Below are 17,444 nucleotides of genomic sequence, written 5' to 3'. Positions count from 1 at the left end.
GCAAGGTAAAAGTCCATTTTTTTTTCTGTTACTGAGAGTAGAGAACTCAAGAGAGACCAGTCAGAGCTGTCCAAGAGCCAACAAGTTGTATCATGGTATAACCATGTCTGGGAAAAACATACATTTTTACAGGACTGTTTAAATGAAAAAGCAACACACAAGGTTAGCAGAAATAGAACAATTAAATTGATACCAGCTGGCCATCACTGCATTATGTTGCTTGTTCCTGATCTTTCCCTCTATCTCAGTAAATCATCACCTGTACCTAAATGACTTGGTTGTACCAAGACTGAGAGGGGACAAGGCTTCTTGACCCAGGAAGATCTGTCCTGTTATCTTAATAATTAGCAGTACCTTGATAAAAAGCCCTAGGAAACTGAGATACTCTATATATTGTATTTGCATTTCGAAAAATACTTTTCTGTATTCTCAGCTGAAGGCATCTAAAAGAGTTTATTAATGCTTTGAACTGTTGGAAGTTCTCTCATCAATTTCTAAGATAACCTCAAACCAAAAATTGCATTAAAAATTATTTGTTACTCTGACACATTATAGGTCCCAAAATACCAAGGAGTCAAAGAAGCCTTAGAGACTATAGACCAGAGATCCAAACAACTCTCTTCTGTTTATGCTTTGAGAAAACAAAGTACACCTAAAATCTCGATTTAGAGTGTTCTTTATCTTCTGCAATGGCCTGAATCTGTTCTTCATGTCAGAATATATTACAGTGAGAGAGGGAAACATTTCAAGCACAGATTTAGCAACTGATCTCAGCAATCTAACAAAAAAAAAAAAAAAGAGGTAAAAATTTTTTTTGCATACCATTTTATTTTTAAAAAATGCAAATTTACTACTGGAAAAATAGGATGGGAGAAGGGAGAAGTAAAACTGCACTGACAGAGGACCTCACACAGTCCTTTGTTCAAGAGGAGCATCCTTTCTCCAACAGTTTAATGAAAGCTGTCTCCTAAAGTAGGAGCTTAGCTAAAGTAGGAACTGAGAGTTAAACAGTGAAAATACCAGCCTCTGATTTCTTTGTCTTTCACATGCAGTAACGGATGCATGTGGAAATGGCCCTGACATTTTGAGTGAAGGCTGGGATCCCATATCGCTTCTAAATGGTCCATGATCAGGGATTCTGGAGAGAGCCAGAAACAAGGAATCAGCAGAGCTGTAGGATGGGTAAAAATCCAGCACTTGAACCATCCCAGTTTGTGACACATCTGATCAAACAGGAGTAGATGAGCCTGAGGCATTTTCTAGGGACTGCTGACATGCTGAGAAAAGTAGTCAGGTTCAAGGCTAGTTTGAGGATTATTAACCCATGACTGTTTATTTGCCCCAGGAAATGCTCAGGGCCCCAAACACTCTCACAATCCTTTTTCTCTTTACAACAGCTTGAAAGGTTCTAAATTCACTTTTTAAGCATTTGCAAGACTCTATGACTGAACTGCGGGGGTTTTTTCAGTACTGAGAAAAAGAAAGCTTTAGCCTTCTGAAGGTTTGGCTTCATTGCCAGATAAAAAGAAATGTTTTCATCCCTCAAACACTAAGGTTAATTCTGAAGGAACAGTAAGTGGTATGTTCTCTTCCAGAGGCAGGTAGGAGAAACTGGTGAAGGGATAGACAGTGAAAGGATGTCAGAATACACACACACAGCTTTGATTGCACATGGTGCACTTTGAATGTCCAAAACTGGACATTCTATGAAAAGCATAGTTCAAAGAGAGTCTCTTTACAATTTTGTAAAGAGATATCCCTGTGAGTATATAGGAAAACAAAAGACATGGTAAGCTACATGCAACTCAGCCATTATCTTCTATCATCTGTTTGCTGTTCACATTTTGTTCACATCTGCCTGAAACAAACACAGCTGATACGAGTCTTACGAAATGTGAGTGTGTTGCCTTCTGGGTGTAACTACGATTTCAAGAGAATTGGTGGCCAATGTGACTAGCAGCCCATCACACTCTGCGTTTAAGAATGTACGCAGTGTCAGACTTATAATTACATTTGGAGTAAACCACAAGTAAGCATTTTTTTCGTTCGAAAGCTGCTGAAACAGATTAACTATGTAAAGCTTCTCTTTTGTTCCTGCACCTTATTGCTTGGCCATCATTTGTGCTAAATCTGCCTTTTGCTTCATTTTAGTGCAGCCTTTTGCAGAAGGTCATTTATTAGGTAATCTCGTGTCTATAGAAAAGCCTAATTACTCCATGTTTGTCAGAAAGAGGCAATAGTGCTACATTTGAATATTGAATGGGCTGCAAACTACTCTCCAGATGAGGGATATGAAAATTTTCAGAGGCTTTACTTATTGCCACTTAAACGAAAATAGCTAAATGAATCTACACATTCAGGGTTAAAAATGGGCAATACTCTGATGTACGGAGGATGCAAAAGCAGACAGTTTATAGCTTTTACAACTGTAATACTGAAGTAAATATGTAAAATAATTTCTGACTACCACAACACTCCTTTCTACGTGGAATGCTAATGCCCTCTACTGGTGCTTCACATGCATACGCTGAATTTTTGGATTGATAAAAACTGGTCAGAGCTCATTTTCTGTTCCATTAAGGAGAAAGGAAAATAATTTAGCCACTACCGAGTTTTTCCATGGTTCACACCCATCAAACACGTATCTGCAGAAAAGGAGCTTTTGTCTGGGTTTTTATCTCCAAGATACACTCTGCAAGTGCTGTTTGCTTTTCCAAATTCACAGCTGCCCTGGGAATTACTAACTACAAAGAATTCATGCACTGATAACCTTTTTTTAAACCTTTTTTTAAACCTTTTTTTAAACCCTTGTCAATATTTGAAAGAAAAAGTATTCAGATTTTCATGTAAAATGACATGGAAACAATCAGCAGGATGGTTACAAAGAGAGAGCTGTTTATACCTAATGGTCTCATGAAGAATTTTATGACATCTGGTCTTGAACTGCCTTAGCCCAAGAGGACACCGCTATCAGTTTGTGTGACATTTGCCTTGATTTGTTCCCATATTCTTAAAATTTACGCTGTATATCATACAGTTCTCTTGCTGCTGCATCTAATCTTTTGCTTGAGAGATAGTTTAATGAAAAATAAAATTCGAAAATACTTGCTATCCTGACTTCCCAAGAAAATGAAGAGCATACAATCACACAATTTTTGGTCCTCAGACCTTTATCTCCCAGAGGCTTTTGAAGCCACTGATCAATTTTCAAATTGACACAGGGACAGAGAGCTGAAGGATCTCAAGTCTCTCCAAAGACTGCAATTCCATAACAGAGAGTGAGAACTCAAAGGAAGGTAGCTACCTTCCACCTCTTCTTACATTCAGGTGATAAATCAGCAGCCACAAGCCAGCTGGTGAGTGCCAATGATTCAGTCACTGTGGCCAGACAAAGGGAAACTGGGAATTCTATGGACCAAAGAGTGAAGCAGGATGCAAATCACCGAAAAACAGGAAGCCATGCCCCTCTAGTTCAACGTCCAATAAAACTTTAAGATTACTGCCAGTTGCCTAATAAACATTATGATGTGACCGTCTATACATGAACTTTCTTTTCCTTTCTTTGTCTGCATTTGTTTATGGATGAAACTGTCTCCTCCACATGATAATCATTTCTTCTCTTCCAGAAAGAGCCGTTCTCTCTGATCTGGCAGCTGAGCTGCCCGTGTGAGCGCTCCTAAACTTTCTCATGTGAAATGGTCAAAGTTAGGTCAGACATTTTTCAATAGTAGAACTTTGATGATTTTTCTGAGTTTGTTTGAATTAAACTCAGTCCAGCACAAATAAAACCCTGTATATTCCAGCTGGACTGTTCTGAAACACCAGTCAGTCATCTTGTCTACTCATGAAAGCAGGATGTGAGCTGGACCCAGTCTGAGGGAAGCACTAAATGAGGCCAAACATACCAGAGCCTGGCTAACTGCTGGAGCTGGTATGGGAAATGAGGCACTGCAGATCAGTGCAGCACCAGCTGAGGAGAGCAGTTAGAGAAGAGAACAGGCAACAGAATGTTTCGCTGTAGGGTTCTGTGTTATGCAATGCAGGCAAGGGGCACTCAAATGCTATGAAGTGTCCATCCTTTGTGCACCATCATATGGCTCCAATAATGGACATCACCAGGAATTTCCATAGTCCATTGCAGTGCAGACATATGCAATAGTGGAATCCTCACTGGCAGTATTAAAAATTACTAGGTCCATAGTCTGAAAAGCACCTTAAGTTACACAGCACTATACAGCAACCTATTAGAACTTTATCCTAACTCATTCCAAATATCAGCCCACAAATTTGGCCAAGAACAGAAGCCAGAAAATAATCTGAATAAGATAATGGAAATAATTATTAACAATGAGATGCACCTCTAACCAGGTACTGTTTGCTCTAGAATACTGTGGAAAAAACCCACAAAGACCCACTAGCTACAGAGTTGCATTTTCTGTAAAGATATTATTATGTGAACCTTTAAATGTGCCACTCCATTAGAAACAAATGTCTCTTTTAGGAATTAAGAACATTTTCCAGTAATATGAAAGAGATAAGATACACAAATAATAGAAGAGAGTATTACAAATTACAGGGACTGGATATGTATAAATACATCTGCCTCTTTAAGATTTCTTCCTGCACGCTGCAGGTGACCTGGCAGAGGAGACACATATCTAAATGTGCTAAAAATGCCCTTTACAGGAACACATTTCTTTAGATAATTCTTTTTCTATGTAAATGCCTAATTACTCAGTGGTTATTAGACAAGGAAAATGGAGTTCCATTTAAATTTAGAACTAGAATCCAAGCCAAATTCCAGGGGAGGAAAAGAAACATTTTACAGATGGAGAGTTGCAATCTAGCTGCAGAGTTAGGTAATATAAATGTCCCAGAAGAGGAGAGAAAAACACGATGTTGTGATTAAAGTCACCCCAAATGAGAATTAAGAAATTTGAACCTCTCTTCAGACAAAAGACAGATTTGTCCCAGTTGTGGAGAGATATTAGATAGCTACATAAGAAGTATTCTAAAACTAATATGCACCTATTTAGGTATAACAAACAACAAATACAAGGGGGCATTTTTCACAAATGCTGCCCACTCAGAATGGCATGTCATAAAGATGAAGTTTCTAGCAATAGAACTGCCACTAATATTAACACAACTGTCAATATTACCCACTCTGGCAGTCAAAGCCAAATAAGGTGGTATCAGCTGGTAAAAAAGACCAAACTTATGGATAACCCTTTCAAAAACTCTAACCCATTTTTAAGATCATTTCTAAAAGTGGCATAAAGTCAACTTTTTCAGTAATTTTAGTAATTTTAGTGATCAGCATTGCAGAAGAATGCTTGATAGGAATTTTATGATGGATAAAGAGGTGGGTGCTTAGTTTGCACTGATTTCAACACATCTGCCTTTATGTGCTTAGATGCCTGAATTTCGGTGACATTGATCAGATTCCAGCCTCTATATACATGCACAGTACTTTTTGAAAACAGGCTCATCGGGTTCTTTTGATAATTCTGGTTTGCTTCTTGCATAGGCTTTCCTCTCTCTTTTCTGTCATATAATTCACCCCCAATGATGCTACTCTACTGCAGAACCATATATAATTTTTGTAATCTACTCTACCTCAGTCTTTTATTTCAACATTTCTTCCTTTTCTTCCTACCCCTCACCAGTTGCTGCTGTTTGCAGACAAATATGCCCTGGTAGGGATTTTTCTGACTTTGACTGTATTGGTTTGCTGCTTCTTTCAGCACTGCCAAATTCTGTCATTTTTCTATAGAGAAAATCAGAGTGAAATTCTCTGGAAGATAATCTGGATTGTAACATATCATTCTTTAATCTGAAAGACCAAAGTTTTAAGGACTATCTTGATGCTTTTGTCTTTGTAGGAGTACTGTATCTGCCTTTTCTGCCATGTCACCCCATTTTCCCTGCTTAGCCCTCAGCACTGACAGATGAAAGAATTTTAGATAGGATGGCACAACTGGGATGAAAATTAATTCAGGGTTTCTGCTACTTGTGCTATTCAAGGGCAAGGGAGAGAAAGGTGAAGAGATGGTGTGGACTTTCTTTCTAAATACCAGATACAAACCTCCTCCTTTTGCACATTCTTACTCTTTAACAACTGTTTCTTGCTGCCTTGCACAAAATGTTGGAGAATATTGAGAGTCTCACACAAGCAAGAAAAAATATAGAGTCGTTCAAGTCACCAGTCCAACCTCCTGTCCTCCTGCTCCTCAGCCAATCAGTCTCCAGTCAGTGGCACTGCAGAGAGTTATCCCATCTCTGGTATAGGACATTGTGTCTGCTCTTGCTGAAGCTCCTACTGGCTCATTCCTGCAGTGTGGGAGGCTCTCTTTAAACACTCACTCTTTTTTTTGAGGACTTGGATAGCACCCTAGAAGTTGCTGTGCTCCACAAACTAGTCGAGGGCACGTGCTGTCTCATCCAGGTCATTGGCAAAGCTATTAAATAGGACAGGTCCCAGGATGGACCTTTCAGGATCTCCACCCATAGCCAATTTCAAGGTAGGCTGTGACCCCTTCAGTGCTACCTTTAAGCCCAACAGTCCAATAAATTTCTTGCCTCTCCAGCAGTCTAAACATCTAGCATATCACATCCCGGCCTGGCTAAAATATGCCATAGGAAGCAGAATATCAAGACAGACAACATCTGCTCCCATTCTTTTTCCTGCAGATCTCATTGCTGTCAGGTTAGTTGGGCATAATTTTACCTTGGTAGATACTAATCACTTTCTTCCATACATGTTTACCTTGAAGAATTTTATCTAGCAGCATGGGTGTGTGGAGAAAAACACAGGTGAAAAAATAGTTTAACTAAATTACAATATTTTGTTTCCCTAAAGTATCTCAACAATAACAGTCAAAATAAACAAGCAACAAAATCTAAGACAAAGACTTTCTATCCAGAAAAGGTGAAATAAAAGAACAAGTTTTAAATTATCACATGAAATGGACTGCATTTAGTGAGCTGGACATTCTGGACACACCACAGGAAAATTGTTGACACATTCCAGTGGGTCTTTGCTGTTAACAGAATTAAGTTGTACTATTTTCAGTAAAAGCACATACTTTCATACATGAAGTAAAGCCAGTGTTGGGATTTTTTTCAATTTTTTTAAAAGGCAATTGGAAATATTTCTGCGTCCTAAATGTAAGACCTGGTTCTGTAGTCTGAACTGGCATGTAATAAACCATACGGATATGGTAGCATTCAAACCAGCTGAAGCAAAGCAGGCTGGGTATCAAGGAGCAGGGAGAGCTGATACCTGAATACATTGTTTGAAAAGTATGTGGCAACATTTCTTGACAAAAATGCCATTCGTTTTTTAATTTAACAGTTTCATTAGCAATGCTCAAGTATTTTTACTAATAATCCACAGAAAGGGACTCCTTTGTGAACCAGGGAGCTATTTTAATTATTTATTGCATAGAAAATACCATATTTAAAAAGTATTTCGGGAAATAGATCATGAATATTTAAAGAGGTACATTTCCAACACGAGGAGGTGCTGTTGACCCTCAAATCTTCGGGACAGATCCAGTTGTGCATCAAGACACAAATTGTGACCAAAATTTCTGAGTTGAGCACTACTCCCCATATTCCAGAATGAAGTCCTGGCTCTGTGAAAGGAAGCTTTTGCTATTCTGTAAAGTTCATAACCTTGGAGAACAGGCAAGAGTTGGGACTACTTTGTGCGAGTTTCTAAGAAACATATTATTAAAATTCTCTCAGAAGTTTCTAATATTCATGACTGGCACTCAAAGAGTCTGTGGGTAACATTGCATGGACAAGTATTAACAGCCTCACAAGCACTGGATGAGCAAGAAGCCTGAGAATTACACAGATTAAGAATTGATTCAGTTTTATTTTTGGTAGGAAATATCCTGTCACAGATTTGCATTCATTTGAATCATTTTCAGAGTATTTGAAAAATCAATTCATTATAGTGCAAACACAGAGCTTCCAGGCCACCCAGATTTTGTAAATGTAAATATGTTGAATCAAAACATCTGTTCTTCAACTCAGGTAGCTCCTTTTAAACAGGCTGGTGACAGTGTAACCTAATCACTGTATAAAGCAATAGATAGAGCAAGCTTTCAGATCTCCATGCCTGACAAATCCATTCTCTTATTTAGAAATTCTCTGAGAAAAACACAGGATTTTCAGATTTGAAGAGCAAGTGTAACTCCCAATATCTTTGGCATACTAGCATACAAATACATTGCTCCAACAGGTACACAACCACAGAAATAAATAATTAAAACTGAAGGAAAGAATTACTATGATAAACAGTGAGACCTCATTATGGATATACACTGTAAGGGGTAAATAAAGTCTTATTCTTACGGAGGGAATATGAAAGAAAGAAAAATGAAAAGCTTTCTGCAGGAAACGTTGACACTGTACTTTTCTTCAGACTTCTATTCCTCTCCAAAAGTTTTCCACTTTAGTCAGAATATGCTTCCAGTGCTGGTTACCACTCTCCCATCATGAGTAGCTCTGAGCCACCTCTCTCCCTGGGACATGTAGTTAAGACAAGAGTGTGATTTCTTGAAGTAAATGGCCTCCAGAAACAAGGATTCATTAGCTTTTCAGTATTTGGGTTGTCCATGCTTGGTTTTTAAATTAAATGTTTGTACTTTCCTAAAAAATATGCTTTTCAAAAATTGTGTTTATACAATTTAGTCACCTTGTGTAACTAGAAAAATGTAGGTGATGTAAAGTTGCTATCTGCTATCATCTTCTGATCATAACACTTTGAACAAGAATCTTTATGTTCTCTTCATCTGTCAGCTTCACAAATTAAGCCCACTTACACCTTTCCACCCAAGTAGACAGCAATTATTTTTATTTTAAAATGCCAAGAAATAAGGTGGTGGAGTCTCTCTTCCATTCATACATTGGTGTTCGGTCCTTACCTTGCTCTGTCTGGCAAAACATGAGTACACACACACGAGAACATACAGTTCAGAAAACCATGATTGAACACACCAGGATTCACAGTGGGATCCCACCTGCAGAGGGTGAACTCTTGGCTTCTCACAGAAAATTTCCCAGAGGAATTTCCAGCTGAAGAAGGCAGTCTGTTTTACACACCAGCAATCACACGAAAGGGTGGAAACACAGCTCCGGATCAGCACCTTTATCATTTATATAGTCAAATTACTTCAGACAGTCAAATTATTGGAAAATAAACCTATCTTCATAACACCTCCCTGATGTCAGGACATACTATTGCCATTCAGTGAGGGACAGTTGTGTTCCATGTCATATCTGATGTCATCCACTGACTCATGGGCAAATGTAGAACATTCTCTAAGAGAGGGGAGAATGACTGAAAAGGGACAGACAGTGTTTGCCCCAGTTCTCACTCCAGTGGGTCTCTCCACAGGTGAGGGCCAGTTGGTTTTTCTGCCCACTGTCTGCCTTGTCTCACACAGCTCAGTTGTCAATGGCAGATTAGACCTCCTGGGACCATCTCATCTAGAACGGTCCTGTTTTTAACAAGATTTGACCTTTCAAAAAAAGAGTATATGGAGGGACTTTTGGATGACACATTTACAAATGTTATGGCTGAATCATTCACGGGCTTTTTTGCTTGCTTCTGAACCCGTGCCCAAAACTACAGTCATTCATTTGACACTACTAGAAAATAATTTTTTTCTCTTTCTTGTATTTTTATATTCTTTACTAAAGTATTTACTAAAATCTACTGCCTTTTTGTAGAAAATTCTGACAACTCCAGTGGTTTGGAGGACTACAGCTAAACTAGTTTGCTGATTTTTGCAGAATGTCTTTATAATGAAACAATAATTCATTTTAAACAGGGATCTCAACATTAAATTTAAATGTAGTTCCAGTTTCATTTGAAAGTGGCATTCTCTTTTTCTCTGGAGAGAAAAATCTCTTATCTTTTACTGAGATTGAATGCTCACAGCTAAACTTTCTAGTTGCAGCACTCCCAACTTTCACCATTTTATCATGCATCTTAGGAATTTTATTCTCTTGTTTCTTAAGCCTTGTCATCTGAATTCACAAGGATTGGAGAACCTTTCTATATTTTGAAAAGCATAATTTTCACCTACTACTGCTGTTCAAGAAAGTTTGAAATAGGAAACAAAAGCACTTAAATAAAAAAAAAATGTAAAAATAGAACTTGAATTATTATTTTTTAATCTAATTTTAAAATCAATTTCATTACAGAGCACAAAAGTGGTACCATGGGACTGGCCAGGTGAAACCCTTATGCATTCATCTGGTTCTATTATATGGGATTTTCTGAATTTACAAGAGAATATTTTCAGTGTTGACCTTACAGAAGTCCTGAAGAGAAGAGGAGGACTTCTCACAGGCAGAGTAAGTAGGAATTTTTATGTTATGTTAGGATGAAAAATTTCAGGTCTCTTCTCCCCCCACCTCAGCTCTTCTCAGAGTAAGGTTGGCGTTGCAGTCTCACCCTGGACACCTTCAAATCAAGACTCCCGTGTCCTGCAGTCACACAGAGACATCTGGACAGGGCTGGACACCTGACCAGGATCTAAAGGAGTTTTAAAATATTAAACTCGGGTTTGCTATTTGGAAGTTGTTAATCCTACTAGATTACACTAATCAAGATGCACATCTGGAAAACAAACTCTGTAACAAAGACCCAAATCTTAGGCTAGTACAGCTAAACAGTGCAACAGCATGTATAATAGCAATTTAATTATAACAAGAGTGCACTGACAGAACACTAATTGTCTGTCATGGGAAAGAAGGACCAATACCTGTGATAAGACCCAATATTGACAAAAATAAAAATGTCATAGAATTAGATTTTGCTCTGCCTGACTTCACACTTTCAGAAATAGATTAATTTTGCAGCTACCCCACTGCTGAAGTTATACATCACATTTTTTAAAATAAATCAAGACCACATTTTTTACCATGTATGTGTAGGCAAAATTAGATAAATATACTTTAAGGATGAGAAATTATTTAAGACCATTACAAATCTCATTTCTGTGTATTGGTTGAATTTACTTGAATAAAGTTATGGCAATGCTGAGGTACTTGCAGGCAGAACAAAGAGACGGCCTGGTTTGGAAAAGAAATGTCTTTATAGCTTAATGTAGCTCTTCAATCGTGATATTTCTCACACAGGCTAAAGAAGACAGTCACAAACATGAATAAGGTAGAGAGGCTTAAAAATCTCTTTTTGTTTTCTACAGAGTTAAATAACGATGTCTATTTCTTCACTGAAGATGGAAAGTGGAATTCTGAGCAGAAAGCAAGTTTCAAGATCTAATTAGGTTTTGAGGAACAGAATAATCTGAAGACAATTACTTTGCTTTTAATGACTGTTTGTTAAAAGGAGCTCAAAAGGCTGGGCACAGCTGGGGCCAGTGAAAGGAGGAAATTAGAGTTGTGCATCTCCATAGTCAGCTTCCTAGAACAGCTCACTTAGTTATTTCAGATCAAAAAGTTGAGAAGCAAAACAGGGTGTTTCAGCTCCCAAAAGCATACTTTTGATTACCCAACAGAAGCCTTTCAATTAGCTGTTAGAGTGGTACATCAGGAGAATTTGACCCTAGGATTTCTGTTTTTTATTTCCCCTCATACTATCAGGAAAGGGAAATAATAGCATCCAAGGGGAGAAAAAGTACAGCAACATAAACCATCTGCACAGTATAAACAGAACAATGGTTATGAAGATTTTTTAACACCTTTCTCTAGATGCTCTTCCTTAACCTTTCTCCACCTTATTACGTTTCTTTCAAACAAACAAAAAGATTCCTGTGATAAATCAAAGGCAAAACCAGGTCACTTGGTGTCCCTGCCCATGGTAGGGCCTTGGAATTAGATGGCCCTTAAGGTCCCTTCTAACTCAAGTCATTCTATGATTCTATGAGTTTTCAGCTGTTTTCCTGTATTTTCTCACTGTGGTGATCTTCTAACTGTAAATTTTTCTCTATATGAACATTCCAGCTTTTTTCTCTTTTCTTTTTCTTCTTTAAACCAGAATGAAGCTTGACTGAAATAAAAGCTTAGCAGTCATCAAGGTCCTACAGATCTTAGAGATTGTACCATTATCTGTTCACAGTTGTTCCTTCTCTGTCTGCACAGATACTTCCAAACAATCTTGGAGGTTTTCCTGTGTGTCCAACAGCCTTAAGCACAAAATTTATTCGATGTTATGAAATTAAACAAAAATGCATCCAAAAAAAGAAAATGTAACTTCCGTACTTTTTTCCATCACTTAAATTTTCTTTGACTATAAAAAAATCACATTGTGCAAAAGGTTTTTCTGTTCTCCTTCTAGTACATCCAAGGATAACAACTCATAACAGGGACAGACAGGAAAGCAATTCAGGAATTTAACTGAGATACCTCTGCTAGAGCCACTAGTAAGTGACAGACACAGGGTTTAAAAAGTGTGTCAATGTGTGAAATCTAAGATGTGTATCAGGAGGCTCCTCTTTTCCCACACCACGCACAACAAACCAAATAACAGGGTAAGGAAAACACTCTTGCCAATGGAGAGCATACACCTTAGGGGGCTTATGGAAATGGTTGGGGAGGAGATCCTGCCCAGGAAAGAGATTATTGCAAGGTCAGGCTGTGGGACTGTCCAAAATCCACACATCAAAGGCTGCACAGGAAGCTACTGTGTGAGGGTAGGAATCGCTGACAGGCAAAGAGCAGCAGGAAGCCTCCTCTCCTCAAAATCCTCTCAAGAAACGTATTTTTTACATGACCAGGAAAAAGTACAGACTTCCTAATTTGGAGACAGGACATCCAAGAGGATGTAATGAACAGCCAAGGTAAGCCTTGACCTTCAATGCTGGACCAGTCTCTGGCCAAAAGCTGTTCAGCCTTTGGGTATGAAAATAAGATTTCGATAGATAAAGAAGAAAATATATACTAGTTTTTAACATTTGTTTACTTACAACTCAAAGCTATGTCTCGTTGCATGTCACCTGCATTAAGTCCCAAACTTACCCTCTCATGATTTTCCAGTGAACTTCCCTGATCAGGGAAGACAGGCTCACAATCCAGAGCCCTCCTTTCATAAGAATGTGCTGAGACTGCACAAGAGAACTGGCACATTGTGCACCTGTACAACTCAGCCAGGATGTGAATCAGCCTCCAAACTGCCAGGCCAGCAAATGGAGAAGCTCCTGGAGCTGTGCCTGCACCAGTTCCATGGAGGCACCGGCTGTGGCTCACAGCCCACCCCATAAAAACTCCGACATCCATCAGCAGCCGAATGGGAATCTGTCTGCTCATACTGGCTCATCTGTGCCTTGCAACCTCCAAGTTACATTATTAGCATCGCTCCCAGGGAGAGGAGAGAAAGATAAATACAATAGCTCATTCCTATCTTAGGCCAAGAATTTTGAATGGGCAACAGGGATTATTTCCTTTTTAATGCATATTTTCAAGTTTGAAGGGAGGCATGGGAGAATATGTATTAGGGTCCGTGAAGATTTCTTTCTTGAGCTCATTTGGTGATAACAGTGCTATTCAGCTGTCACTGATAGGTTCTACTTACAAAAAAAAAATCTTATTAGAGTGTGCCAACAGAGTGCTTTGCCATATCCTAGATTTCACAGCACAAAATTACAAGCAAACTTGCCAAATATAAATGTGAGCATGAGACAAAAGGCAGAGCGAACCAGAAGACAGAACACTGTCAGAAAAATCACATAAAAGCAATGAATTATACGATGGGACTTAAGCATTGTAGAGCCCCATGAAATGAAAAAGTTCCATTGATTTCCTCTCAGCTCTGTGAGTGGGCTCCTTTGTCAAATGCCTTTGAAAGTAAGACCTCCTGCTGGTTTTCTTGTATTAAGCAGGGGAAAAAACACATTCCATTGTCAGGGTTGTTACAAGGATGTAATCAGAGGTTTGGCATCCCAGCTCACAGACACCAAGCAACTTGGAAAAAAATCCCCACACTTACAGTTGCCATTTTTCTTTTCTAATGGAAGGTTGAATATAATTACTTTAAAGCTCAGTGACATCAAGGGTAGATAACATTAAAACAAATGACCTTTCTTCTAACTGCACATTTTCCTCATCTTTGTGATAAAGTGATAATTGCCTGGAGGTTGCTTATTGTAAAGGCAAGCTCTTGTTACTTACGAATTTCCTCTTTAGGTCACTCTCCTGACAAGCAGAATCATTTACAACATGAAACATGAACCCCAGTCACATTTCTATTCAGTTGTACTGAAAATTAATATGTTTGTAGCAGAAGGAATAGCGCTGGGGAAGGAAACTTCCAGAGGCATCAGGTATTTTGGGAAGCTACCACATTACCTAAATGAATGGCTGCCATCATCCATCTCTGCTCAAAAGTCAAAACACCATGTAATCAGTATGAAAAAGAAAATGATCTGATTGATTAGCTGATTAAGATCCACCAGTACAGAGGGGAAAAACATTTACCAAAGGTTTTGTGTTCCTGAAAATTATTACTTTTGTGTTTTCAGTATTAAGTCATTTGGGGGAATAAGTATAAAGTTAGCACACCACATCTGGATTTCCGTGAACTCCATACATAGACTGACGTGGACTTACTATTGCAGGTAGAACAGATGATGTAGAACAAAACCTCAGTTTAGGTTATATATTATTATTAAATTACATTATTATTATGTGTTTTGTTATTACATATTAGTATCTTTCTTATATTATTGTATATTTATTATATTTTACATTACTATAAAATATTTATTATATTATTGTATTTTATTATATCCATTATATTCGCTTATTATATTATATGTTAGTTTATACTAGATATTAAGAAAAAATTCTTTACTGTGAGCGTGGTGAGGCACTGGAACAAGTTGCCCAGAAAACAGTGGATGCCCCAACTTTGGTAGTGTTCAGGGTCAGTTTGGATGAGACTCCGAGCAACCTGGTCTAGCAGGAGGTGTCCCAGCCTGTGGCAGGGAGGTTGAAAAGAGATGCTCTTTAAGGTCCCTTCCAAACTTTTCTTGGTGCTTCCCTGGGGAGCCTGGACACTTCCCTGGGGAGGCTGTTCCAGTGCCTAACCACCCCCTGGAGGAAGAACCTTTTTCAAATATCCAGCCCAAACCTCCCCTGACACAACTTCAGGTCATTCCCTCGGGTCCTTTCACTGGTCACCACAGAGCAGAAATCAGTGTCTGCCCCTTCTCTTCCCCTCATGAGGAAGCTGTAACTGCAATGAGGTCTCCCCTCAGTTTCCTCTTCTCCAGGCTGAACAGATCAAGTGACCTCAACTGCTTCCCCTGGAAACCCTTCACCATCTTTGTTGCTCTCCTTTGGACACTCTCTAATAGATTAATGTCTTTTTTATATAGTGGTGCCCAAAACCAGATAGGATGATAATCAATACTCTGGAAGACACTTTCACATACATGTCAAATGCTCAGGCAGTGACTTCTCCCTTAGCGATATATAGTAGTATATATCATTAAAAGATTGATATTAAAAATAATTCCAAAGGGTAAGACATGTTTTGGAATATTTGGAAACAGGTAAGATCTGCATCAAAAATTTTGAATCATCCCATTATTCAACTGAAAGGAAAGAAAAAAAATGTAAAACTAAAGAAACATTTGTCATGAGTGAATTAGGTGTTGGCTTTTTATGCCTTGTGGAGAGATGAATTAGAAAATTTTGAGATCTGGGTGTTCTAATGTCATGGTTTCCAAGAGTCACTAACTTCATTTTTATCATAAAACATATTTCATTCCGAAACAGTGATTTAAATGCCAGTTAAATATGGATGGTTTTTAGGAATAACTTAGTCTCAAATAGATATAACAGTTTCTTGATCTGTTCCTCTCCAGCATATATATGCACATACTGCATTTTGACAGCATCTGATAAACCAATTGGATCACCGTATTAGGTCAGATTAGCAACATGTATTAGAAGTAGAATGAAATTCAGAACATTAAACCCCTAGAGTAGATTAAAAAGTCAATGCACTTTTGATGAGAAGTGAGAGTCAAATCAGATCAAACCAAATCCAAACAGAAAAAAGAGTTCAAACTGGTTGCAACCAATTACAATAAATTCCAACAGTTCCCCAAGAGCTTCTGTGCCCTTTTCCTTAACATTTCCATACAAATTGAGGAGATACTGTACTGTACCTGGAAGGTAAATGGGGCAGCACACATTTCCAAACTCATGGACTAAAAGAACATGTAGAAAAAAAAGATGAGTCAAAAGTATCAGCTAAGGGGATCAAGTCTTAGGTAATGACGATGGCATGGCTATGGCACAAGTGGAAATAGCAATCTTGGAGAGAGGTAGTAATAACATCTGTGAGAAAAAATACTGAGGTCTGAAAAAAAGACTAGAGACTGAAATATTACGTTTCTGGTATTAAACAAGTTATTTCTCCTCTCTGGTTAGCTAAAACAGGGTTCTACTTCCTCTTTCCATTGTAAAAGAATACATGGACATTTTTAGTTACTCAAAAGGCTCAAACTTCTCAAAAAAAAGTTTGAAAAGTTTGTCTTTTGTCCCTTGATCCATAGATCAGCTCATTCCGAAAGAAAATGACAGAAATTCTCCTGTTACTGGATATTTGGAACGCTGCCCAAAGTCGAGACTCCAGACCAATGTCTCACTATTAACATTCTAGGTTGACACCAGAACTCAAATATTGAGCCTAACTGAAAACAGAAGTAAATTATTTTAGTAATTTGGTGATTATTTTTTTTAAAAGGAAAACTAACTACTAGAAACTATCAAGTTCCTTTCCTTAAGAAAGGCAGACAGAGCAGAAGTTTCACACAGGAACGTCAGTAGTGGCTTTGGAAAATGTCATGCTACAGGTGGTTTGAATCTAAATGAACATTTGGTACTCTGGAACAGAAACTCAATGTTTGAGGGGTTTTCTTTTCTTTCTTTGTTTCTTTTTTTTTTTTAAGTCTGTATGGATTTATTTTGAATACTGAGCCCACTGTCTGTAAAGTTACAAAGTTATGGGTGACTGGAGGGACACTCCACAGCGTTAATAGTTTCACCCAGGTGGCTCAATATCTCTGAGAGTTTCAGCAAGCTTAGAAGAGCCCCTGCCAATTCCCACAGTGTTTCTGTTTCTGTCACCTCTCCTGTTTATCTGTGTGTTCCCTGTTCTCCCCAGTCCCCAACAGAGCCACATACTCCTAACTCCACACACATTGCCTCTTTATCCCTGTCTGTGCCCATTCTGAAACCTGTTCAAACTGTTATTTTCTGCTCAGAAAGAAAGTAACACTTTCTTCTTCCCCCAGATGGTCCTCTCTTCTTCAGGTGTGTTCTTAACTTTCACTCTAAGACTTGCACTGCAAATAAGAAAGGAGCCATCAGTATGATGAGAATAAGTAAGACTGATCGCTCTTTGCTACCGTCTTCCTGAATCTTGATTTTTATGGTGAGTGATTTTTACG

The sequence above is a fragment of the Corapipo altera genome, unplaced genomic scaffold (assembly GCF_003945725.1).
Source record: "Corapipo altera isolate COAL_440 unplaced genomic scaffold, ASM394572v1 58, whole genome shotgun sequence".
In the NCBI taxonomy this organism is placed as follows: Eukaryota; Metazoa; Chordata; class Aves; order Passeriformes; family Pipridae; genus Corapipo; species Corapipo altera.
Note: the sequence above shows the minus strand (reverse complement) of the source record.